The sequence below is a fragment of the Coturnix japonica genome, chromosome 7, assembly GCF_054131305.1.
Source record: "Coturnix japonica strain WE chromosome 7, WE-NBRP24, whole genome shotgun sequence".
NCBI lineage: Eukaryota > Metazoa > Chordata > Aves > Galliformes > Phasianidae > Coturnix > Coturnix japonica.
Window position 1 is genome coordinate 11,780,812 of NC_140669.1, and position 26,977 is coordinate 11,807,788.

The 26,977-nt window shown below is 41.7% G+C and overlaps 1 long non-coding RNA gene across 1 annotated transcript; it reads left to right on the forward strand.

Annotated features, from left to right (window-relative positions):
- Positions 1 to 289: 289 nt before the first annotated feature.
- Positions 290 to 25,133, forward strand: LOC107316767 (uncharacterized). The gene is made up of 3 exons (XR_001556573.3): positions 290 to 405; positions 15,084 to 15,170; positions 15,256 to 25,133. It is a non-coding gene; the product is annotated as an uncharacterized LOC107316767 (long non-coding RNA).
- The last annotated feature ends 1,844 nt before the right edge of the window (positions 25,134 to 26,977 follow it).

Consider the following 26,977-nt stretch of genomic DNA (forward strand, 5'->3'; position numbering starts at 1 on the left):
ATCAAGCAGCACCTGACTTGAATTTAATTAACATCACCATTTAACTGCTTTGTTATTTGTTTTGCAGTAGTACCAAGAGGCCCCTGCCAGTGTTGGGAGCTGAATGCATAGAAATGAGGGAGACAATGATAAACACTGCAGTGCCCTGAGAGCACTAGTAGACCTTATTGACTCTGACCAGCCTCACCTGGGCCAAACAGGTGTGTTTAAGTTCATGTCAGTGAGATTACCCTTTTCTCAGTCTATCTTATGAGTTTGTTTTCTCTTAGTCCTGCTACTGATTTTGTTTTCAGGGTGGACTTGGTTGTCACTGTCTGCAGTGAGGAAGAGGTATTCAGCAGTGTCCATCCCAGAGGATGAACAGAAGGAAATCATGGAACTACCCATGGCTTTCTCATCTCTCAGGTAAGAATTCAAGGAGAGAAAAGGTTGTGTACAGCCACTTAGCATTCAGTTAAGATATAGTCAGGACATGAAGCTAAGGACAGCAGTTCTTGCTGTGTGCCAGTCTCTGATTGTTATCTCATGACTTTTACTAAGTACCACGTTTGTCTTCTCCTGGGTTTGAGCCAAAATTGGAGTACAGGCCCTTTCAAAGCTGTGTCTCAGACAAGAGCTCTGGAAGAACTTGACATAGGAGTCCCTTTCTGGGTGTATTTAGAGATGTTAGAGTGCTAACAGGAGCTGTGCTGAGATCACCACTGATTTTGCCTGGTCTAAGAGGCAAGGCATGTGCTCCTTGTTTTCAGTCATTGCTACCTGCTGTGAGGCTGTACCACTGAGCAGCACAGATATGCCCTTAAGTGTGTGATGACACTCAGAAATAATTCTCATTAAAGGAGTAGGAAAAACACCAGAGAAAAAGAGTTCTTTTTAAGTAAATAACAAAGGGCTCTAATCTTTGGAGACAGTTTGTTCCCTGCATGTTTTAAAGCTTACGCTGCAGAAAGATGATGCCAATTGCTGCAAAGTGCTCCTTTTATTTTTATTTAATCTTGGGAAGGGACTGAAGATAGGAGTGCTCAGTATAAGTATCTTCAGGGCCTGAAGAGTCAGAAAGCAGTGAGATCACCTCCCTTTGCATATTTTATATGTCAAATGGCTACCAGTCTCTGTCAGTCTTACAAACTATCAGAGCCTACAGCAGACTGCGTGCCTCAGCCATACGGAGAGCCAGCTGGGCTGCCCCATCAGACAGTGCTGCTGAGCCAACTCCATACCCCAGAACGAACAGCAGGTTGGAGGGAGCCAAGCTTGCACCCTTATGACAAAGCACAGAAGAGGGAATTCAAATCCCTCCTGGGGGGTTTATCATGTTCCTCTTGCTGTGCTGCCAGCCTCGAGCCCTCACTGATCTGTGTGAGCGCAGGTGGAAATACTGTGTGAAACAGCACAGCATGCTGCAGTGAATAAAACTTTAGGAGAGCCTTAGAATTCCCCATAGGGGCTGGGGATGTACATACTGAGATGCTGGATGACAATATAATCTATAAAGCTCTCATGCTCACAGAGGCATTTCTCTGTAAAGAATGAGGCTATGGAAAACAGTGGGAGATTAATCATACTTCTTTCCCTTTCCTCCCACTTACCTTGTGGGTCATTAGGTCTCAGGAAGGTGTTAATTCTGCCTTTTATGTGTATAGATAGAAAAATAAATGAGAGTTTCACCTGGCTCGTGACTGGGTCATATTAAGATCTGTATCAAAATCAACATTCATTGGTCCAAAACAAGGAAGAAACAATGCTTCTTCCTGAGAGAGGGGGTTATTCGTCAGGTTAGGAGGATTTTATGGAGGGATTATCTTGTCAGCTGTGCACGCAGCTCTTGCTTCTTTCTGTGGGAGCTACACATGTGAGTAACAGACAGGGAAAGCTGGTGCTCCTAAACATCTTTCTCGTTTCAGTGATCTAAATACAGCTTAGATCATCGCAGCTTTGTTCTGGGTTGTTTCTTTCAAGGAGGATTTCCTTCACAGGAGCTGTAGGGTGAGAATTTAGAATGAAGTAATCAAAAGTGAACTGATTACTTCTGAAATACTGTCTTGCTCCAATGCAAATCCTCCAGGCAGGCCTGCATTTACTTCAGTCTGAGCCTGTTCTGTTCCTGGAGTTATTTATTGTGAGCCTGTTAGGTCTGGGCATTCACATCCAGAGCAACAAGTTGCAGTTCACCCTCCTTCCTTTCTTTATCAGGCTTTGGTTTATTGATGGTTTACTATTATATTTTTTCTGACATATGCTGCTGAAAAGCATTTTGTTGTTGTTGAGCTGAGGTTAACAGTGGTTAACTGTATTCTGCTCATGCTTCAAGTGACATTCATCTGTGCAGAAGACAGGGCCAGCAATACAAGAGTTCAGTGATCAGATAAGCTGAACAGAAATCAGAAAGTGGAAGGGAAAAGACCTGACTTAAGTGTTTGAACTGAGATAATTTTTTAGAGGCTGGAAACTTGCAACTGAGGGGGAAAAAGACTAGAGGATAATTTTCACTTAAATATCCCCTATTCCATACCTATCACTTTTTAAAAGCACTTCAATATTCTATTAATTTGGATCTTTTCTTGTGTTAGCAGTGTGTACAATTTAGAACTGGTTCTGAATTTAAAATCTTCAGAAGTAGCTTATAAGGACTGAAAGCTTGGAAAGCCTTATCGCAGAAGTAGTCAATTAGATTATTTCCTTCCAACAGTTTGCAAGAATGGGCACAAAACTTTTCCTCTGCTGATGAAACTGAAAGCTCCATTAAACTGCTTCACTTTATGCCTATTAGGAAGATGGTTCCACTGGTAACTGTTTCCACTGAGGATGAAGAGACTGTTAAAACTCTTTGGCTTTTCTATGACAAATGTTATTGAAGTGTGTTGCAAGCTATTTTCAAATTTTAAAACAGATTGTCTCTGGAATTATGGTCTTTTATATCAACTTTCAGCTTAGACTGAACTTTTATAGTCAGGGTATAAACTTCTGAATGCTTGTAATAGGAAACTTGGCTGACTGTGGGGTCATGAAGATCAGTTGTATAATACAGCTCTCAGCCTAGTTATACACCTCCTCACAGTCCAATATAAGGAGCAAACATTACAATGATTGTTCTTCCTTGTGTGCAGTTGTGTAAAATCAGGACATAATAGTCCTAATGTGTAAATGATATTTTCTTAATGGAAGAGCAGGGATAGCTCACATCTTGCAAAAGTCTTCATACAAGCACAGCCTTTGCAACAGCTACACCTCTTTATCCCAAGTCCTTCAGGGACACTGGAAATACATCTTCTGGCTGACATGTGAAATTAGGGGGCAGAAGCACAGGGAAATCAAAGGCGGAGCTCTCTTGAGATAGGCCAAGCTGAGGGGTCTCTGGAAGTTGATGGGAATGGATCTGTGTATTAAAGGCTGGAGGAAGGACATTTATCATGGGTGGTGTGGGGTTACTGAGGTTGGAAAGACAGCCTGCAGGACTCTGGTCCAACCTTCGTGCTCAAAGCAGGGCTAGCAGGAGGGAAAGAAGTCCCTTTCGATTATGTAGCTATTCAAATAAATGCAGCTTCTACTGAGCTGCAAGATTGGAGCAGTGGTTGCTCAGTGTCCAGACTGAGTTTGGCAGACAGCAAATCACTCAATCTCTTTTTTTGTACCTCGATCACTGTGTAAGGTGCATGTAGCGAATGAGTGAAGATTTAGTCCTTTTGGTCACCCTGTTTCTATTCTGCTAGAAGAGTACGTGTGAATAGCTGCCTTATGACACTTAATGGCTGTAAAAACACTTTATTCATAGGCTAATCTTGGGGGGAGAGGAATGAGTTAATTCTAAATTAGAATCCAGTCTGACTTCATGGATCTCCTCCTTGGGGATTAACAGCTGCTTTTCAGGCTTCAGAGCCATGTATTTTGCCATCTATTTCCCCTTCTCAGAGGATGGACGAAATTAGTGATACTAGCAAACAAATCTATTCCAGGATGATACTGAAGATTTCTCATGATTCAGTTCATTCCTATTGTTGCAGCATTATTATATACTCGGTAGCTAGTACTTAATTGCTGTGCCACCAATGGAGTTAGCAGGAAAACATGATTATAAGAATTCTTTAAACACTCTGCTCTCTTTAATTAGCTCCTGGCTGCAAGGAACTTGGTGAACTACTGGTGAACCCTGGCTGAGAGTTAATGCTTATAATTTCATGCTTTTGAGCAGGTTCACTAGTATTTCCTAGTACTGTTGATAGCCTTGTAGGTGCTGCCCACTGGAAAGGGTGTTGATAGTGCCCTATTACAGGGATGGTCAGTGGGAGGAGGTGGCAGTGCTGAAGGGAGCATTTTGAACTTCAGCACACACAAGAAAAAAAAGAAGCCCTGGATTACTGTACCAGTCAGCCTCAATCTACTGCTTTCCTTCTCCATGACTGCTCTGCTCCTGACTCCCTACAGGGCCCTCAGTGTGTGAGGTTTTAACTCTACGATAGTCTTGGAGGAGGCATTGAGGGGCTATCAGCATGAAAATAAGTAGAAGGAGTGATTAGATATTTTCTGGAGGACAGGATGAATCTCATGGGCAGGAATTATTTTCCCTCTTGTAATCCCAAGGAACCCAGGAGTTTCAATTAGGGCAGATGTGCTCTGCATTTTCACACATCAATCTTTTATTGGCCTCACATCAATCATTCACTGGTTTGTGCAAATAACTTCTCTCAAACAATCTTCTCCCATCAGAAACAGGCACTGTCATCTGCAAACATGCTTGAATATTTCATTGTTGCCAGATGATGTTTTCTTGTTGAGGCTTTTTGTGCATTTCATGAATGACATGGAAAGATAGTCCCTGTACTCACTGCCCTAATGAGACTGGAAAGTCAAGGTAATGCCAGGAATCTGTTGGTGCTGTATCCTAGAAAACCTCTGTGATCAGTGAAGGGAGGGACAAGAGGAATTGCAAATAGGGAGCTAGTTGCTCACTTCTTTGACTACTTCAGCCAGGTCCAACCTAGCTGATGTCAGCAGTGGTTGGAGCACTGACAAGGACAGTCCAGTTCGGATAACGTTTACCCCCTTCTCAGGGAAGAATGTTGTAGTTGTAATGTAAGTGCAACTACGATGTCATTTTTATTCCTAATAACGCAATGATCACTGTGATCAGTGATAGCAAACAGCTTCTACCACAACTAGTAGGCTAATTTGATTCAGAAAAGAAAAAAAGTGCATCAGTAGATGGAAAATACAAGTTAACACCACCTTCCTTTGCTGCTGTGGTCACAGATTTCTTTTTCCTCTCTGAAATTTCAACAGTTCCTGAAGGCGTATGTTGAATGTCTGTTTTTGCTGTCTGTCTCACCATGCTTCTTGATCTTGTGTTCTTACAATAGAAGAGGCTTTGAAATCAACTGCTGAAATGTGGTTCTGTTTATGGTTCATAAAGGGCTTTGGGAAACCATTTTGTATAGAATGTGCAATATAAATATAGGCAGCATATTTATTCCCTTTTCTTAGTTTTAAAACGATACTATTAAGTGGCAAACACATCAAATGGGTAACATAGCTTACTGAAGCCCTACCTAACAAAAAACACTTAAGTAGGTGCTTAAAATTAAGCAGGTGATTTAATCCTCTCTTATGCAGTTCTTAAACACATGCATAAGTCTCACTGAAGTCAAGGCAGGCACATTAAAGGTAAGTATATGCTAAGCACTTTGTTAAATCAAGACCTAACTCTACCTACAGTCATATCCATTTCTAATTCTGAAAAACAAGTATGTTGCAAGAGGCAGTGACATCTCAACTTCTGCCCCGATTAAATAAGTTAAAAAATCATGAATCCTAAAGCAATTACATTGCTATCATATTTCTTTCCCTTTAGATTAATCCGGAGTTTGATATGCCTTTCTATAGGATTAATATCTTAACAGCAAGGTAATAGGTAGTATGACATTTAATCTCTTTGATTAAATTCCATACTAAAACTGTCCTATAAATAAAAGAAACAATTGAGGCAGCCATAAATTATCTTCATTGTTGCAAAGTGATGGATTTAGTGGTAACAGAGGATAAAATCTCATGAGCTCATTAAAAGCTATAAGGGTTTTTTCCTTCTGCAGACCTAAAAGACATGGCCTACGGCAGGTTTTTCCAGGTTCCTCTCATTTAATGAGCTGAAACATTAAGAGGAAATAGAAGATTCTGTATATACCTACCTATTTCATTTTCTGCTAGTGATAACCAGATCCAAAAAGGGATCCTCTGCCTCAGGTTTTATCTTGCATACCTCCTGTGGACTCAGCACTATATGTCTAATGAAAGAGAATATACTTTTGGTTAATAGCCAGGATCAAATCATTTTAGGATCTGAGTCTACCACTGACCTCCACTGTGACCTTGGGCAAGTCAATGATGGCAAATTTTCAAGAGCTCAGTATCGACCACTGCTATCAGCTCAAAACATATTAGCTACAGCCATAGTGCCAAATTAATAAGGCTTGGGTGCAGTCCAGTGGATTGTGCTCTTCAAAGTATTTGCTTAGAAGCATCAAAAGATGCTTATCACTGACCCACTTAAAATCTGCATGCAGAAGGATGTCCCAAGCATTTTAAGACTCTGCTGTACCTGAGATGCACCTGGAGGGTTCATTTCTCCTTGTGCAAAACAAGCAGAAGATTATGCCCAATCAGAAAAGCTTCACTTAACAAGGCACCTCCTCGTCCTCTTCCATTAGAGAACCATTTTTACTACAGATGCTACGACATTCTTTTCTTTTCAGTTCAGTTATAGCAGGAACAGAAGCTTTGACAGCTGCCAGCAGGAGAACATGGACAAAACTTTCATCCAAGTTTCTAGGACTTTCAGTAACTTCTGTCAGCACATTCATTCTTCCTATAATCAGTGTCCCTTTGACAACTTAGAACAAACTGTCACTGACATTTAAACCCATCCACTAGAAAGGACAGCAGAGCTTCACGTGCTGTGATTTAGTGTCCTATTGCACTGCCTGCCTCTGGTGTGTGTGGTCTGTAAGGATGGAGATTTGGCACTGCTTTGAAAAAAAGATCAGTCTATTCATGTGATTAAGAATTCAAATGCATGATTTCTGCAAAGATGTATTTTTAATATAAAAGGCTGCCAGCAGAGATGACTCCAGTGTGCAGTTTGTAGGATCTTGTAAGAATTTAGTGAGATTAAGTTCCTGTAAATTCCTTGAAGCATCTGTACAGCATGCAACACAGTTCTTCAGTGTGTTCCTTCAGATGAAACACTGTTAGGTCTTTCTCAAGTGCTCATCAAAACGACAGGGCCTGCAATACCAGGAACATCCAGTTTCCTATTATGGGGCTACAGGGAAAAGCCTTACCGTGAGTAGTGTGGGTGCTGCTCTGCAGGAACAGGCTGAGTGATCTTATCTCAGCCATCAGCAGAGCTCAGAAAACTTGTTTCAGTCTACCTAAACAAAAGCAGGAGTGCATACTGACCATGGTATTTCTATTATTAGAGAGGCAGTGGTTTAGAATGGATAAACCAGAATACAGTGAGCACAAACAAGACAAATTTGATGTAGTTAAGCTATGATTTTGTTATTGTTTTCTATTTGTTCTTGTTCCTTTTCTCCAAGTGCAGTACTTCATCATTTACTGGTATATGCTGATTTGCACCTGTAAATGACATACGGCATTTTCTGTGTGGACTACTTTTCTGTTTTCTGCTATTGACATCTCTGTGTACCTTTTAAATCCTCCTGCCATATGGGTTTCATGCACTTGGAACTAGTGAATTTACAAGGTTCGTGTAGGTGAGTGTTCAGAGGAGCTTTTTTGTTTACCTTCATTGTTTGTACATCTATTGAGCCAAGTGCCTGAGAGATGATGTAGACATTAACATTTACTAACATCACTGGCAAAGAAAAATGTTCAGCTTCATGTAGGCCTCAGCCAGTGTTTTTTCCCCCAGAATTTTGCTCCTATAGCTTATTTCATCCAAGAAAACTGCTGTAACCACAAGAACTATCGTTAGGGTCACCTTGAGGGGGAAGATTCGTGCATTAGCCTGTAGACTCTCTGCTTTTATATTGGTATTTAGGGTTGTTTTGGAGGTTCTCCATGGGATTTTAAGACTTTCTTTTTCCCTCAAGCGCTGCATTAGTGTATCTCAGGTTGGCTTGATGAGCTATTCAAAGGATCAGTCTGCATATTTGTTTTCCTTCCAGATCTCCTTTGATTTATTTGTGTAGAGGATTTAGGAAATGAGATACAGAACAGAGACTACAGACACTGCTGGCAGTGGCCTGATCTAGCTGGAGGCTTGAAGAATGAGTGAAAGCTCCAGATACACAGCAACATATGTCAGGAGGCAATTCAATGGAACTGCAGATTCCAAAGAGGGATTGAGCTACACAGAAAAGGGACTTATTGGATATATTTCAACTGACCAGGAGGTAGAATTTGATTACATCCTAGAGTTGACCCTTTTAACATAGACAGACTTGAAAAGAAATACAGTCTGTCTTTTATGTATTGGCAAATACCCTTGAGCAGAAGGATTGTCAAACAGTGATAATTCTTAGTGTTTATTTCCAAGTGGAGAATTAGTGGTGCTGGTACTGGAATTTTTCTGTTTAGCTAATGAGAGAACAGAAATACCACTGCATGGCTTCCCTTGTCAATTACTCCTTCACTAGGAAGCCTGAGTTCCACTGTTATGTAGTTTTTGTTGTTTGGTTTTTTTAATCTATCAAGTTCCTATGATAAACAGGTTTGCGTAAATATCTTCAGTTCTGTGGATCTCATGGGGGGGGGGGGGGGGAGGAAGTAGGGCTAAGTATATAAAATATTCATTCCAAGTTATTTACCCAGCTCCACTTATTTGTTCTCATTTACTTCCTTTTACTTAAAGTAGATCATTCATCTTCTCCTCTTTCCTTAAGAGATATTTCAAATGTTTTTTTAATCACTTTGTACATATGAAATGTAGTTAGATATTACCATCATTCTGCTGCTTGGGAAGCCCACAACTAATATTACACACATTGAAGTAAATAAACCTCATTAGTTTTGTTAACTCCATTAATCACAGTCAGCACCATTAATGAAGCCTACTTTAGCACTGCTGTCAGAGTTGGGAATAATTCTTCTCATTATTAACTTTTGTGGAATCAGTCCTTTGCAAATTTGTCTTCCAGTACTATTAAACGCTATGCAAGGTCAATGTTTTACTGCGGGTTTTTGAAACTTAAGTTTACAAGAAAAAAATCATCTTTTAAAAGTATTTTGAAAGATCGTGTTTGATCACAAAAGAAGCCAAGATTGAGAAAGTGAGTGGGTCAAAACTGGAAGAGTGTGGAGTGAAGCATCTACTTCTTTGCTTCAGTTGTCGTGCTGTACCTTCCATCTGATGGAGGCGTCTTTGAGTGCTGTGCCCCAAATCTCTAATGGAATTTAGCTGTTGGAGTGCTAAGTCTGATGTAATGGTCTCTATTTGGAGTTCTGAGGAGCTTTCCAGTCTGCAGAAATAGTGTTTTCCAAAACACTTGAACTTTACCATACTGTTTCATAACACGATGCCTACTGTACATTTATAGACTAGGATTTCCACATTTGGAGGGTATAGGAGGATGCTATCACAGCAACTATTTTAATGCTATGCTAACACCATTTTCTGCTTTTGATGCTAATTTTTATTTTGCAAATATCAGGCATTCTATTCTCTGGCATGGGTTAGAATTGGCAGCATCTAAATTACATCTTCCAGTAAAACTTTGCAGCTAAAAACAGGAGTAACCAGCAACGTGAAAGAGCTAGTTTTGCTTGATACTTATCTCTTCACATTAATACACACCAGCCTTCTGTATGTTCCTCTATTTCAGTTCCAGATACAAAATGCTCAGTGTTAAATATTCATGTTGAGTCTGAGGGTCAGTTAATTTGCATAACCTTAAAGAACAAAAACCTGATGCATCTTCTGTGTTGGCACTCCCTCAGTTAGGAAGGCTTGAGGTGTTTCCCCAGTCTCTGTCCTTTGCAAAATAGGATGTCTTTTGTTCTTACTTAATTGGCACTTTGGAGTCGAGTAAGTGACTGCCTGGGCCTTTGCGTCACTTTAAACTGCTCCTTGGCTATCTTCCCAAATTTCTTTCAGCAACTAATGCTGAGTATTAGTTTAATGGGTCATAGTCACTGATTGGGTCATAAATACAGTAATCTCATAAATGAAGCTTAAAACAAAACAGCTATTCAGAAGACTAAAACTCAGCACAGCAATACAAAATTAGCATGGATCTCTTGGCCTTACTGTGTAGAGTCAGCCTTTCCTTGGCTTGTTGCTTTTCCTTTATGCTGAAAGGAAGAGCTTTTCACTCCTTAAAGATGTTACAAAGTCTTGCACCATTCTTTTTTGCCCCCACCGCTCCCCATTTTGTTTGGTTTTGTTTTTGAAGCCCGAAGGAGCAGAGCTGAGGGGGTGTCACCATGGAAGGACTTGAGGTTGTTTTAAAACCACCAGGATGTCATCTTTTTTGCAAAGTATCAGTGATATTTCTGTTCTACAGCAGTCTGGTACATTGTTCATTGGCCTGGGTTTCTCAGAGGAAGGGCTACAAATGAAAGCAACTTCATTATTGCAGTGCTTTATTGAAGTCTTTGAGGGGTAACTAAGGAGCTATTTACACTGACCTTTACAGCACTGGCTTGAGGCTTAAAGCAGCACAGTGATATTCATTGCCAGCAAAGTTCTGCTTACACGTTTTTTGCTGGAGCAGGCGGAGGGAAGCAGGTTGTTACAGCAGTGCCCTGAAAGGTTTCCAGGAATTGATGCCTCAGATCTGATACACACGGGTGAATGGGGGTTATTTTCAGCTCTTTTTGTATATCTCAGCCCTGCTCTGCATAGATGTCACTCTGCCATATAATGGTGACATCTTATTTAGACTATAACATCTGAAATTGCAGAGCTTTGTTGTACCTTGCAGTCCCCTGAACCAGAGCAGATAAATTCGTAACAGAAAATGGCATAAAGACAGGGTCTTGAAGGCATCTGAGCCCAGCTCACAGGCAGAAAGCAGAGACACGACTTCCAGAGTGAGCAAGAGATCAAATGAAGAGATATGTCAGAATGAAGTGTGACTGACTGCATGCAGATGAATATGACGAATCAAGTCCTGGAACTCGTGAGATTTTAAAGCAAGTTTGGTTATTTTTATTTTTCTGTCTCAGCAGTTCTCCCAACAGACCTCCTGTTGAGCTAACAGAAAATCAGTCTGTGGTCCTAAAAATAGGATGCTCCTCTCTAGCCCAGAAACACGATGATCTTGGACAGTAAATGCAATCTTTTTCATTAAAGAAATAATCAATCTCTTACTATTTCTGCACTGGGTGAGTTTTGTTATGCTTTCTGAGTTTTCCCTCTCCACATCTCCTTATCTACCTAAATCTTCCCCGGTTGTCACACACAAATGTGTGACATTTTCCTACCTAATTCCCACCAAAGCTTTCCAGAATTGATGATCAATATAGACTGAAGAGAAAGAGGAAAGAACCTATCTTGGATTTTCTTTGGTGGCTGGAAAAGCAGCAGTCCCAGTAATTGTACTAATTCTTGTTATATTCCAAGAAGTCTGTTCTGAGAGAGGCACAGCAAAAAGTAGGAAGGAAACTTTTGCCTGTGTGATTGGGAAATTAATGCACTGAACCTGACCTGCACAGAACCGTAGAGTGGCTTAGGTTGGAAGGGACTTGTTTGATTATTTAGGTGATTGTTGAGCTCCAACACACCAGCTCAGGCTGCCCAGAGCCCCATTCCACCTGGCCTTGAATACATCCGGGGTTGAGGTTGGGGTTGCCCAGCTTCTCTGGGCAGCCTGTTCTGATGGTTGTTGAAGTCAAGTTACTAGAGATGTAGAGGTGAAAAATCACTTGTTTCTTCATGCAGTGGGGCCAAGGAAATCTCCTGGTTGGCTTCTGGAGGTGTGGAAATCAGGTGGGGATGGCCACTTCCTACCAAGATATCAGTTTCCCACAAGAGTTTTCTACTCAAGACAGAGCCATCCTGTGCATGTTTCTATGGGATATTCTGTCCTTGTGCCTTGGCTGATGTTTCCATATTTGAAGGTGCTCTGCTAATTCCAGGCATACGGAAGTCACAAAAGTCATTTCTGAAGATGATTTCCTTAAGGGATTTGCTTTACTGTGTAACTTTTTGGGCTGGATTCTTTACATCCATGAAAAATGAGTCCTGAATCTTATTTGGTTCAAGAGTAGGGTCTTTAAAATAGCAAATTATTTGAAGAGTTTATGAAATCCAGACTATGAGCAGTTGAAGCTGAGCTGTATCTCTGATATTTTTCTTTTGTTGCGGATTTGCTCAGGAATGTTAGTAGTATCAGCTTCTTGCATTTGAAGCTTTACCTTCAAGGAAGTGTGACTCTCTTAATGAAGCATAATTTCCAAGGCGAGATGTGCCAGAAAGGACAAATCAGAATGTGTATTTCTTATCAGATCTATTGAAACACTGTTCTCAGGTCTGTTTGGGGGGTGAGAGGTGGGGAAATGATATTCTAAGAGCCATTTATCTGACAGCCTGTGCAAGATTTTCTGCAACAGGGAAAAGAAGCACCTGAAGTGTCTGTCTGTGAGATGATGAGCCTCCCATCACACAGCTGGATGAGGCCTTTTTACCAACTGTGGTTTCTATTCTGCATATAGATAGACATCAGAGGCATGCAGTGTAAATAAGCATGCTATCAATCTACTGTAACTTTATTTAAGGCTTCCTTATCACACCGAAATTTCAGGATAGTTTTGTTCTATTTCAAACTCTGAGTCAGCCACTTTAGCACTCAGACAGGTCTGGCTTTGCAGAATTTAAGTTGTTTGGATGAACTTTCCTTCCTTTTAACATAATGAAAACTAGAGAGTGAAGCAAGGGGATCAAAATTAAAATGAGTTCATTGTAGTTTGGATGGAGCACATTTCAGACTCAGGATGAAAGTCCAGTTACAGTATGGCTGATGAAGATTTGTTATCTGCACAGAAATGTATGAGTGAAACTTCCTGAATGACAAAAGTTTAGTCATACCTGCTTTATGTAATTCCATTCATTAAAGGGAAAAAAAAAAAAAAAAAAAAAAAAAAAGGAATTATGTTAAAGAACATTTAAAAAAAAAAAAAAAAAGTAGTAGATTAGGGCTTAGCAAAAAGGAAAAGATAGGAATGAAAGAAGCTTTTCAGCTAGACAGATAAGCCTTGAAACAGGAGGCATAATGGCCTTAGTGATCTGTATGAAATCAGGGTCACCAAAGAATTTAAGGAAAACAAGGTGAGAGGATCAGTCACATGCCCAGCAGAAGCAGATAAGGGCTTTTGTTCTTTCACACTAACTGGAGAGAAATGCGGGAGGTTGTGTAGGAAAACAGTGTCTGCAGTGATAGAGCATGGTATAAACCTTGTAATTCTGCGCCTCCTGTGAAGTGTGCCAGAACTACAGCAAAAGGAGCGCATGACAGACTTGATCGACACTTTGCCAAGGGAGGGCATGAGCACAGGGATGAAAGGGTTGCTGTGCTCTCCTGGCAGCTTGGATGTCATGCAGAGATAAAGGTTACTGCTAGTAACAAGTCTAATTTCCCAGGGAGAGAGCACGCAGCACCACCACTCTTCACATATGGAAAGTTTCAGTGAAGCAGTGAGCTGGGTACATGCAGGATTCAAGACTAACAGCAACACCAGAGCCAAGCTCCCTGCTGTCACCGCTCTGCTTGCAGAAATCGCATGCTGCTCCTATCTGGTAAATGTGTGGGGATGTGGAAGGAAGGTGATGCTCTTTGAAAAGCGATGTACCCTGCAAACAGGAGTCCTTACCTTGTTGCTGTAGGGGTGTAACACTGGACTTTGTGCTGCTTTGATGTTGCATCAGGATCAGAAACAATGCTGGCCATTTCCTCGGTCTGGGAAAGGCTCTGAAGTTGCAAGGTGTGCAGGCAGGGTCACCAGCACTCTTGTGTTCTTCAGAGCTGAACTTTGTGTACCGCCATTATTAGTTTGAAATGTTCAAAACATGATGAATTTGACTCTCCCAGTTTCACTCCCTACTAGAAACTGATTCCTTCACAAAGATCATAGCGTGAACGGGGGGGAAGGCAATTCATTATGTTATTAGAAGTTTCATGTGTGGTACATTGGGCAAAATGGACAGTTCTACAATTTACTCAGTATTAAATATTTCATCTTTAAATTAGCCAGCAAGGTCTTTATGCAAACCTTTTTGCTAATGAGAAGTTAGAAAAACTGAATGTGGTTTGGTCATCTCTGTGTTCGCAGAGGTGGGGGTGGGTTGGGGAGGTGAACTTGCTTTTTCCAAGCCTGCCTAGCAATAGATCGATAGGATTAGTTTAGTGCTTGTGAGTGCCAGCTGCCAAACCTTCCAGCCTAATCACCCAAATGCTCCTCTGGGCGCTAAATGCTCTCTCAGTTAGAACATGGGAGGGAGGGCGATGCACTGGAATGGGCTGCCCAGGGAGCTGGTGGAGTTACCATCCCTGGAGGCGTTCAAGACCTGTCTGGCTGTGACACGGAGGGACATGGTTGGTTTCCGTTGGGTTTTTTTGGTCAGCTTTCTGCCCACCCCGTGCTGCAGCAGGAGGGCAGCAGGGATTTCCCCTCCCGTGCTGCCCTGCAGGCGACTGCAGCCACTCGTGGTTATCTGGTGCCACCGCGCGGTGCTGCTGCCGCACTGCCGAGCCCGTGCAGAGCTTATAGCCCGAAGACGAATAAATAAATGCGGACTTCGGGCTGCCGTTGCTTGCACGGCTTTCCACCGGTGTATTAAGACCCTGACCCCAAATGAGGATATCCCTTTTTGTACTACAGAGCTCATGTTTTCATCTGAGAGACATGAGGAAACAGCATTTTTTTCTTAGCCATCAATGAGCAATCTTTGCATCCTTGGAATCAGACCATGGCAATATTGTGCAGTTGTCTCCTGCGGTCTGGCTCCTGACATGCTGAGTTCTGGAAAACTTTCTCACCATGTAAATGATAGTAACATTAGGGAGGTTAATGAGGAAATAGATGCTTAATGGTATTCTAACAGATTTTCTCGATTGCATTATATTTTTCAGGAGACTCCACCAGGGAATGATCTGTCTCACAGACTTGAACCCTTGCAGTTTTCCCTGGTATCCTGAAGAAGCAGCATCTGCAGCAGTGTAAGTTATCTCTGCCGTTCTTCTGTTTGACTGACTTTTGCACAGTAGAAGTTACAAAGATTCCAAATTCCCCCACATTTTGCAGAAATAAGAAAAGATCAAAGAGGCACTCCTAGTAATTTATCCAGATTAAAGAGTGGAACAACAACTGACCCTTTGTTAGACATCAAAGCACGCTTCTGGGAGGACAGCTGGAAGACACAAGCCTGCAGATTTACCATCTCCTTTTGATGTGCTGCTCATAAGATGGCATATTATTCTTCCCTGCGCGCACAAAGACAAAGGTGGAAATCACAGGTAGATCTCACATTACTGCAGTTTTGTAACCTGAGTCATTTTTATAAGGTCATGACAATAATCTCAGCTTGTTAGGATGGCATCTTGGAAGAATTAGGGCTGCTTTTTAGGTCTAGATAATTCTGTTATTATTTCTATTTTATGATATTTTTTTTCTTTTTGTAACAAGAAATTACCCTGAAAATCTATCATCCTGTATTTATATCATAGGACAGCCTGGGTTGAAAAGGACCACAATGACCTTCTGGTTTCAACCCCCTTGCTATGTGCAGGGTAGCCATCCACCAGATCAGGCTGCTTAGATCCACATACAGCCTGGCCTCGAATGCCTCCAGGGATGGGGCATCCACAGCCTCCTTGGATAACCTGTGGCTGGCTTAGCAATAGGGATTTTGAATGACAATCTAAAGAAAGAACTCCTCAAGATAATGAATTTATATATATGAGGCCCAATACTGATCTCCTTGTTCCTAATGTACAATAACCTACCTAGTGTGTGGTTACAGTCAAGCCAGTCAGATATCTATATTACCTATAGGTAATAGCTAAATCTTGAAATCTGTTCAGTATACACACACACACATTATGTATGTGTGTATGTATACACATACAAACAAAGAACATGACTAAAAGTATGTACCATAAAAAGAAGTGATGGATTACTAGGAGACCAGAAAGTGGGCCAACTGTATCAAGTTATTCTTGGTTTTTATTTGTTTTGTTTTTATTAGCATTCAGATCTTTTTAATCATAGGTTTTGGAGTTATGAAATAACAGGTTGAACACACTTGAACTATTTGTAAGTTAAAATAGGATATTTCTATACAGCCATACGTGTTCCTCTTGATTCATCTCACCTCCTGTTTCCTGCTCTAATTGTCTTCAGAAAGTCATTCTGGCAATTTATATTTTTCCAGGTAACGAGGGCTGAGGGCTTCCACACTGATTAGCAGTTCAGTCAACTCCATCTTCTTTTCACTTTTGGTTTTATTTCATCTTCTCAATTTCATCTGCCTTTGACTTCTAGAAACAATTTGCTTTGACTTGAAGATATTTTTCTTATTAATACGAGGCCTCATTAGATGAATCTTTGCTTAGAACACATCCTTCACACTCCCCACTCATAGGCAACCACTGAAAAGCAGCTGCCTCTGATGTCTATTCAATGGCTGATGAAAGTCAATTTCTTTTAAAAATAAATAAATAAATTCCTTCCACAACAGTCAAAAGATTCAGGATGGACAAATTATCCCCTTCACTTCATTAATATTTTCTTTCAGTTTGGGGTGGTTTGTTTTAACATTTTGTTCTGTAAAGATTTAGAAATGCTTGTTGGTGTTCAGTGTTTGTTATCCAAACTGTGCGTGCCAATGGGTGTTGGCAAAGCTGCTGTGCTCTGCAAATGATGACATTTCTACCCCTCTGGGCTGGAAAAGGAAGCTCCTGTCCAGGCTCCAAAGATCTCCAGTGACATTAAAAGAGATTTTCATGAAGTGGAAGGTAAATGCTATTAAAAGCTGTAATTTTTGCTCTTAAGAAATTATGCATATTTAACAGGATGTCTTTGAACTCAAGCCACCTAAGTAGAAAAACAAACAGCTTTGTTGCAAATTTGAGGATTATTTTACACAAGAATTTAATTTCTTTAAATAGAAATGAATATGGATGAGGATATTTGAATAGGTTCTGTGTGTTCATCAGTCACAATTGCCAAGCAGGGACTAATCTTTGTGATTAGTAAGGGTAGTGACAAAAATACGCTTGTACCCTGCATGCCTCCCGATTGGCAGTTTATCGCTCATAGAGAACCAGAAGTCAAAAGCCATATGCTAACATTCAGCACAGAACAATCCTTTGGTTTACACTCTGAAATGCACCAACGCTGATGGTGTTGAACAGTGAGCAAACAGCAGTCTGAGGGGGAATAGAGCATTCAGGGAAAAGGAGTGTTTGTTGCAGTGCTTGGCATAGGGGGAGCAGGGGATTGAGGGGCTGCTCCAGGCTCTGCTCCAACTCCTGACATCTTGTGACAACCATCAGGGAAGGGCATATGCAGCAATTTACCAAAACTACACCTCGTATTATTTAGCCTAGGAATTATTTTCCCTTTATACAGCACCTGGCAGTGTCATTCCATCTATTTACTGTGGTGCAGCAATGAACTTACTAAATAAGAACACAAGAGAAAAGGCATAAAGCAAAAAGTGCATGAGAATAAGAAATGCAGATATCAATTACTTCGTCTTCAGTTTAGATAGGATTTCAGTCCTTGATCCTCCTGAGCTTGGGGAGTTTACAAAATTAACAGTGGAGGGTTTTTTTTCTGTTACTACGTACTTTTAAAGATAATACAAGTGATAACCCTGAGGAAAAAAGTACAATTTAAAATAATTCATATAGAGGCAAAGCCAGATTCTGCCCTCAGTTAAACCTTCCACTCCCAAATCAAAGCAGCACAGGGTATGACCAAGGGCAGCATTAGGCTTCCTTTGTTCCAATGTGGTTCCAGTGGAACTGCTCCTGCACCATGTGCCCAAGATGTTATTTGCAGCAGTTACTACTAACTGTAGCCATAACACCAAGGAGAAAAGTGCCACAGCCATCAGACAGAAGAGGCAACAAGGAGCTGGCTTTTTTCCCTGCAAGCCAGGCAGTAGCAATTCAAAGAACTAGAAAGATTTCTGCTCCTCAGTCCCCATCAGCTATTGCGAGCAATGAATAGACCCACCCAGCTGGTATGAAAGGCAATGGTGTTCTGCAACATGCTGCTGCAGTCTCCCTAGCATTATTTTAACGTTTCAAGTCCTTCTAGCTTCTAACAAAAAATCTTTTTCAAAGATCAGTTGGGATGAACTGCGTTCACTGTAGCTGCTCTTAAAGGCTGTTAGTCTAATTTTACATCCCATTTTCTTGTACAGAGACTAAGATGAGCACAATTTTGTGCCTGTATGATTTCATCTGCAATTGCATCTGTAGCCATATTGTAAATGAGAAGAGTCTCTTTGATTCATTTCTATTCCAGGCTATCTTTGATGCAAGACAAGGATAAAAGCCTTATACAAAAGATCACTCAAGTTCTTTTTCTTCAAGATAAAAACTTGGATTTCTGTATCTTGGAAGACACTTGAATTTCAAACTTGTTTTGGGCAATTGCTTTGGGGGTGATGGTCTGGAACATATTTAAATTTCAAGAGAAGATACACAGCTACGATTCTGCTCTTGAAGAGGTGCTGTGCACTTAGAGTGAGCTTTCCCTTTGTGATGGGGCTTCACAGTGCTCTCTGACTCATTTCTTAGCAGGGCACTTAGGGAGCACACCTGAACTGAAGAAAGAGCAGGTAACACGCTATGGGAGAAGTAGGTATTAATCCAGCTTTTAGGGTACCTCCCAACTTCTTTCTTTTTCAAAACAATAATATAGTGAGATCATACGTTTCACTGTAGTATTTCTCTGATTTTCATAATTTTATTAAATTGCTTTCATGAGTTATGTAATCCTACACTAATTAAGGAGGTCTTAGTAGATCATCACATCTCCATTAGCTTTGCTTTGAGTTACTCTTGAAGGGTGTGTAAAGCACAGGGAGGTGTAGGAGCTTGATGAGGGAAAGCAAGCTCTAGGAGAGAAATGATCCTGCTTTTCTGTATAAGGCAGAGGCACTAGAAGACTCAGATATGTATTGCATGATCAGAGTTTTGCCTTTTTTTTTTTTTTTTTAATTATTGGTTTTCCCATCTTGGTTTTGTTTAATTTTGCTGTGAGAAAGATTGGGATGAGCCTGTTGAAAGGACGCAGGCTGTAGAGAAAGCTGCTGGAATAAGAGGCAGCAATCATTGCTGCAGTGCTTCTTGGGTTGTGATGCTTGGGAAAAGCATAAAGAAAAACTTGCTGAAGTTGCAGGACCCTCAAATGGGAAATAAGTAAACAGTGTGCTCTGTAAGAGCTCAGTTTTCATACTTCTTAAAAGCTTGCTTAGTACTGCACTAAAAGACTTGTTGAGATAACTCTTCAGTAAGCATGGAAAGATTTGCCTACTGTCTTAGGCTGGTGAGCTGGCCGTTGTCTGGGCTGGTCTAGCATGCTTGTGAGAAATGGTACTGTGCATTGTTTAGTCTGGTAATTCTATTAACTGCTTTTCTATATATCCACCAATTGATTTTGTTCTAGCTGAAATATTAGCTTGATGAGTTGTTTTCCACAGTCCTGGTTTTTAAGGATAGTTGTTAAAGAGTCAATTGAAAGATGTTAACAAAATCTGTTTTTTTTCATGGGCAAGCAGACTTTTTAAAGGTCTTCCTCATGCAATAAATAGGCAAGTCCCTTGAATTCTCTTTTTTCTTTCAATCTAGCCCCAGAATATTCTCTATTCTGATGACTGAAACCCATTGAACCTGCTGCTAGGAACAGCTACTGCCTCAAAAGAGCTCAGCAGAAGTGGTGTAATCTACCTGTTAGTTAGCAATGACTGACATGCACAATAAGGTGATCAAAATCAATGATTTACAAGGTCCAGAGTGTTGTATGGACCTTGTTGAGGATCAGCTTCCTTGAGGTGACCCTTCACCCCTACTCTGCTCTGGTCACACCTCGCCTGGAGTGAGGTATCCAGTTCTGGTCTCCCTGGTACAAACAAGACAAGGATATCCTGGAAGAGAGTCCAGTGGAGGGCCACAGAAGTGGGAAAGGACCTGGAGCATCTCTCTTATGAGAAAAGGCTGTGTGACCTGGGTCTGTTCAGCCTTGAGAACAGAAGGCTGAAAGGTGATTTTATTGATGTTTACAAATATCTTAAGTGTGGGAGTCAAAGGGCCATGGCTAGACTCTTTTCAGTGGTCTATGGGGACAGGACAAGGGGAAGAGGCCATAAACTGGAGCATAGGAAATCTGCACCAATATGCAAAGGAGCTTCTTCATAGTAGGGGTGACAGAGCACTGGAACAGGCTGCCCAGGGAGGTTGTGGATTCTCCTCTGTGGAGATATTCAAAACCCAACTGGATGCCTACCTGAGTAGCCTGCAGCAGGGGTCCTGCTTTGCAGTGGGGTTAGACTCAATGATATCTAGAGGTCCCTTCTAACCCCTACAATTCTGTGATTCTGTAGCCCACTTGACCTGGTCCCTGCACTTTGTTGGAAAAGTTGCATAAAATCTTGCTGTAAATAATATCTGATTTGCCCCTTTAAGCACATAAATACCAGTAAGAATCCACCCCAAATTCATGAACTGTCAAACATCCAATGTTTGAAGGACTCCAGGATCATCTTAGTACTAATTTGGATCAAACTTTTTAAAGCTGTAGGAATATAGGGAATGATAACTTCACAGAGAGCTAATGATCTCTAGGGATGTTAATTAATTTCTGCCTGCTAAAAATCACTCGACTTTGGATTTAACAAAGATGAGATTTCTCTTTTATTTGTCACAAGGGTGTATGTTCCACAGTGTTAACACTAGTCTAATAGATATGTTCAGCACACACTTTAAGAGGTTATTTCGTTTTAAAACATCTAATACCTCCAAACATAATGAGTCTTGAGGGAAAAGTCTCTCAGGTTTGGGTCACTGAATCTTACCAAGTAATGCAAACAGTGTGAGTCACATCCCTGTAAGCCCTTAGTCTGCAATTCTTTTGAAGTACCTTTTTGTGTCTGAGTCAACATCCTATGAAGGGCACTTGTTAAGGGAGAACAGTACTTTCAGAGAGGTTATCTGGGGTCTGTGTGTTAAGCTGACTTAGAATGACCCGGCTATGATTGAGACTTTCTATATTTACTTGAAACCCCATCCTGTATCCTTGTTTGTCTCCTAGCTAAATCCAGAGTCTGCTTCATGATCACAAAAATAATAACCAGGGGGTTATAATATGGGGGGCCTAAAGGGGAATATATTACAAAATGGGAGCTAGGTATCCCCGTTAGCTGCAAGATGAGTGGGCTGGGACACCTCCAGCTACTCCAGTGATTCACTGGGCTGTATCAGAACACCCAAGCTCCTGGTTGTGCAAAGGCAGTGAATGAAGACTAATGGGATGGGAGAAAATGGAGTTTTGTGTGTTTTCATAGCTTTCACAATTTGAAAAAGCATCCTGGTATCTCAAGGGATACCTATTCAGGGTAAAACTGAGAATATGGTTGGGTATTGCTGGGCTTGCTTTCCAAATGTATTGTTCCTAAAAATCAATATTGATTGAGCGAGGCACAGGCTCATCTTTCTCCTAACACCTCACTGGCTCTTCACCTTAAAGCCTTATTTCCTGATCACAGCATCACTCATGAGGTCTTCTGAGAAGCAGCTGTTGCTGATGCCTATTTTGTTTCATGTCATGGGTCAGATGGCAGCTTCAAATTACTTTTTTTCTTAAATACAGTACTTGAAAAAACTAAAAGCTTTCATAGACAATGGTAATTTCTAACCATGCCAGAGGGCCTTATCATCTGTTTGTACTGTATTTGACCGAAGTGCTAAGCTTTAAGAAAGGGCCATGAGTACAAAGTATGGGAACAGAGGGAGCTTATCTTTAGTCACAATGGTCTGGTGAGATGCTCAGCTGCAAACAGAAGCAAGAGGAGGTGGTAGAGAGGGCTGGCTTCTGTGAGTGTCCAGGTGTAAACAGCTAGAAAGTGTTTACTTCATCATAAAATTGTTTGAGTTGGAATGGACTCTTAAAGGCCATCCAGTCCAACCCCCTTGCAATGAACAGGGAAACCTATGGGTCCGTCAGGGTGCTCAGAGCCCCATCCAGCCTGACCTTGAAGGACAGGCATCCACCACTTCTCTGGGCCAAATCATCACACTACAGCTTTAATTCACAGGTGTGAGAGCTTTTTTCAACTTTTTAGCAAAGCTTCCTGTAGGGCAATTCTTGCCATTTTTGGAAAGCCAGATTTGATCCCAGAATCAGAGCACTTTGCTCATCTTTCTGAATTCTCTGCTTATAAGGGCAGAGTCAGGAGCCAGGTAGACAGGGGATTAAAGCTTAATGCTTACTGATGCCCTGAACTTTCTCCAGCTCCAGCCAGGCTGTTTCCTCCTTGCCTATAGTGTGAAGTGCCTGAAGTTGAAGTATTTACTCATTAGGTGGTGCTACACTCTAATAAATGTAGGCTATGCAATTACTGGCGCAATTCCTCATCCTATTTGGTACACTTGGCAAGGCTCTGCATTCACCTTCAAGCTGTGAATACTGCCCTGCGGCACTGTTAGTCAGTTCAGAGGCTTGCTGGTTTGCAGTTAAACTTGCCATCGAATGATTATAGATAAAAAGTTTCCAATCTTTGTATTTTTCTCAAGTTACAGCCAATATTTCCAGAAATAGTAACTTGAAATTCATGTTTTGGAACTTCCTTGCTCTTAGGACTGCTCATAGAGTTGGGAATAGTTATATAGAATAGCAGATGTCATCTTCAGTTTGTCAGAGTCTAACGACTCTCTTCTTCCATCCTATAAAAGGTGGTCATTCTGACTGTTTCGCTTAATAAACTGTCTCCAGCTGCAAGTAGAATTGACCTTGAACTCAAATCCCAGCCAGGCAGTGGTGTTCTAACCCAAGTACAAGGCAGAGTTCTGACAGAAGACTGCTATAATTGCCAAAGTAGAAATAATTAGGGACTTCTTGTATCTTCCTAAGTCATTACAAGGCTGATAAAGAAGATTCAGTTGCTAACTGAAGGTTTATAACAGGTAAGAATGTTGGGGTGTGAAACCTTCTTTAATTAATTAGACTGTAAAGATATTTGAGTTTTTGTCATAGGGAATTCTACTTCAAAAAGCAGCAACAGAGAGAAATCCGCAGCTCTCTTTCACAAAACTATTCTCTATTGACAGCTTTAAACAGTCTACTTAGCTGTCTTTGACAACCAAGAAGTGGCAGCAGGTAACTCACAGAAGGTACCAAAGCTTCTTAGTCATTTTTCCGCTACTTCTCATATAAGCAACAAATGTCACTAAATGTCACTTCTTTGGGTGGAGACCTGGCAGGGCTGCAGACACCACTCTGCAGAGCCTGTGGAGAAGATATACACAAGCTTTCCCTGCACACTGCAGAGCACCATTGCTTCATGCTCTGTACATGCAACAGCAAGCTACCTCCAGGTTGCATGACAGGCAGTGGGGCACAGCAATGGCTGGTGTGGAGCACAGTGTACTTGCAGCCACCTATCAGTTTGCTGTTAAAACACTGAAGAATCATAGAAAGGCTCCTTTGAGCTCTGTTGCATGGGTAAAGCTTTGAGTTAAGAGATCAGGACTTTACAGGGTAATCGTGGAGAGCATTAGAAATGAAGGCATATGAAATAGCTGAAGAGTTGTCTTTGAAACCAGCTGCCAAATAATGAATAATCACGGGGAATTTAAATGAGATCCATAGTACAGCCTTTTGTTTCTTAAGGCACGCTACCTCTCTTGGAATTTTTCGTCCTCTGAGAACAAAAGGCAGAATCAATAAGCCAGTCAATGAGACTACTGGAAACCACTTTGAAGTTTGTGATGAAAGAGAATTTTCCTTCCTGTTTGAAATGCAGATTCCTCAATACAAACCATGGCTGCTTTGCTTCCACCTCGCTAAATCTGACATCTAAGCCTCTATCCCATGCTAGCACTCAGCTCTTCTGAGTGCAGTTCCACCGAGTGGGTTCAATCAGCTGTAATCTGTCACAGTGTACAATCAACAAAGATACGGAGCCACGTAGTTAGGATGGTATCTATAGATCATATAACTAGAAAGATTATCATGGTGGAAAGGGATAATCAAAAACAAATGAAAATTCTCCCCCCTGTTATGGGCTCACAGAAAAACTCCAAAGGGAGCAATCCCCACAAAGAGATCCTTCCCCAGTGGCACTCAGCCCTTAAATGGGGTCTAGGAGGGGTGCAGCCAGGCTCTACTTCTTCTGGTCACACAGGTGAACTGCCTTCACCTGTGCTCCCCTGGCTAACTCAGTGCTTGCTTCAGTGCTGGGAACCATTTCGGTCTTTCTTACAGCTTTGTAGCTGCATACTAGGATAGAGATGAATCTCTTTTGATTTTCCAGCTCATACCTGGCTGAAAGTATCGCTTTGGGTCTGGTAGCAGGGGGAAGTTTGACCGCTGCTTTGTGACACACAGTTTCTTTTCAGCAGTTTCAGAACTAATCAGTGGCACAGCCCCAGTGAAGTAACTAGTTTATGGTTATCTGCAGCTAGTTATGTTTTAATCTTACAAAGGGTGGCTCTTCCCCCCTTTTGCTGTTGCTATGAGATCTTACCAGACATGGGTGGTCTTTACTTGTGTGGGGTTATGGAACACAAGACTGACCCTGACTAGGGCAGGTCTCATTCAAAGTAGTTGAGATGGGGATAGCTTCTGAGCTCAGCATGTCTGCAGCTCCTAGCAGTTTCACACATGTTAAGGGTTCTTAATACAGTCACTAATTCTTATTTTATTCCTTTGGAAGACAGGTGCCTGAGATACTGGGATAGTAAGTTTTTAACTGGTTTAGAAATTAGTGGAGCACAATTTAGGGAACCTTTCTTGGTCATAATATATTATCTTGCTAATACTGGCTGGTCTTAAACTTCTTGCATCTTGCTGCACAGTCATTCAGCTTCTTCACCTACCGGGTCCACTCTTCTCTGCAGTGGTTTTTGTGCTTATTGAGCTTGGCCCAGGAGACCCAGCCACATCCCACCTAGCAATTCCCTGTACAGATCCTGGGTACTTCAACTAACTTACCTTTTAAGGATGAAATGCAGAATGACAAAGCTTGGTGCCTTGTCTTACTAGCACTAAGATGGGCACAGAATGAACAGCATTTTAGAAAGACCTGAGAGCAGATATCTCCACTTTCCCTCAGCCTTTCCTATGCATACACCAGATAACTCAGGTTCAACTCAGGCTTCCATAGAAGACCCTTGGTGTATCTGACATAGACTCATTGCTCACAGAAATCCAGCACCAGCCTGGTGATTTCTAAAGGAAGTTCATCCAACAGAAGCACCGTGCTGCTGTAAGATTACTCAGGTTCCTAAGCTGAGATAAAGCAGCAGAGAGTCATCTTCAGGCAGAGGGTGAGGAAGAAAAGGTTAACCAGCTGGCTGCAAAACTATTCCCTTCAGCTGAAGGCAGCAAGGCAGACTGCATTTTTTATGGTTTGGGAGAGAAAAGCACACAGCGCGTGACATTAATGCAGAGTAAATATTTCATGGGCTGGCTTCCTGATGGACACCTCCCTAAGAAGAAGAGGCTGCTGTGGCAGTGACAGCCTTGCTGCCTGCGTGAGCACACCAGGGAGTCTCTGATAGCTGAGACAGCTTTGTCAGAACCTGGGCAGGGAGATCCCATTGAACTTTACTGGTATTTCTTGACTAAATTGGCAGCCCCTTCTTAGCAGAAAGGCACAGTGCTTGGGCAGATGATGTGCTGGCAGATATTGAAGCTGAGCAGTACTGGTGATGCCTGGTGGCAAGCATGCCTGCCCTGTGTTTGTGAATATGTGAATGATAGAATGCTGTCAGACCACAATCCTATTCTTAGTAACCTTGCTGCAAATGCCCTCTGTGCTACAGAGATTTCCTTCTGAAAACCACTGTTTGCAACCTAATTTTGAAATGATTAGTGGAGTTTAAAAACACATTAATAGCTTTGGGGAAACTCTTCTTGTGGGAGAGGTGAGAAAGAGCACTGTGTTCATCAGAAGTTTATCATTCTACCTCTTAACTATCACAGCAGCACAGGTTAGAGAAAACTTCTCCTTGCAGCTCAGAGTGAAAACAGGTGGTGTGGTGAAGGAGTGGGCAGAAAAACACAGGGAGAAGAAAAAAAGGGTGGCTTGTATTTCTAGAGGATACTCTGGCAAGTATTTTAAAACTATCCGACATCAGGGAAATGATTCCTACTATCTCATATGGACGTTACTTATATTTTTATTATTATTTACAGTAACCGAGTGAAGTTGGTAGAAAATAGGAGTGCTCCGTTCACTAGTGAAAGATGAGGCATCTTTTTCCCCCTGCTGATGCTGATGGCAAGTGCTTTTCCTAATTCCACCACCAGAGGGTACTAAAATACATTTTTCCTGGTAAAAGCGCAGTTATCCTCTGCTTAGAAATGAGACGTAGAAATGCACGCGATTTCTTACCGTGCCTCGCTGGTGTGATTCAGTGAACAAGCTGAAATACTCAGCTGGCCAGAGCACTGAGTTACTATGAAGAAACCATGCTTGAAGTACGGAGGGAACAGGGAGCTATAGAGCTTATATCTCTTGGAAGGGAGATGAGTTTTGTCGTTGTGTGTGCTGGACTTGAGCAGGATCTCTGTGTGCTCAGCTGGAGGCCAGCGGTGCTACCGCTGCACCTTTGAGCACCTGTGAGTCTGTTTTGCTGTTTGGCCTCGTCCTGATCGGCTGCAATTACCGCTAAAATCAGGATGTTAACCCTGGCTTCCTCCTGGAGAAGAGAGCTGCCTCCCCCAGGAGCCGTCTGGGAGCTGCGGCAGGCAGGAGGCTGTTATTACGCAGCTCTCCGCGAGGTGTCGT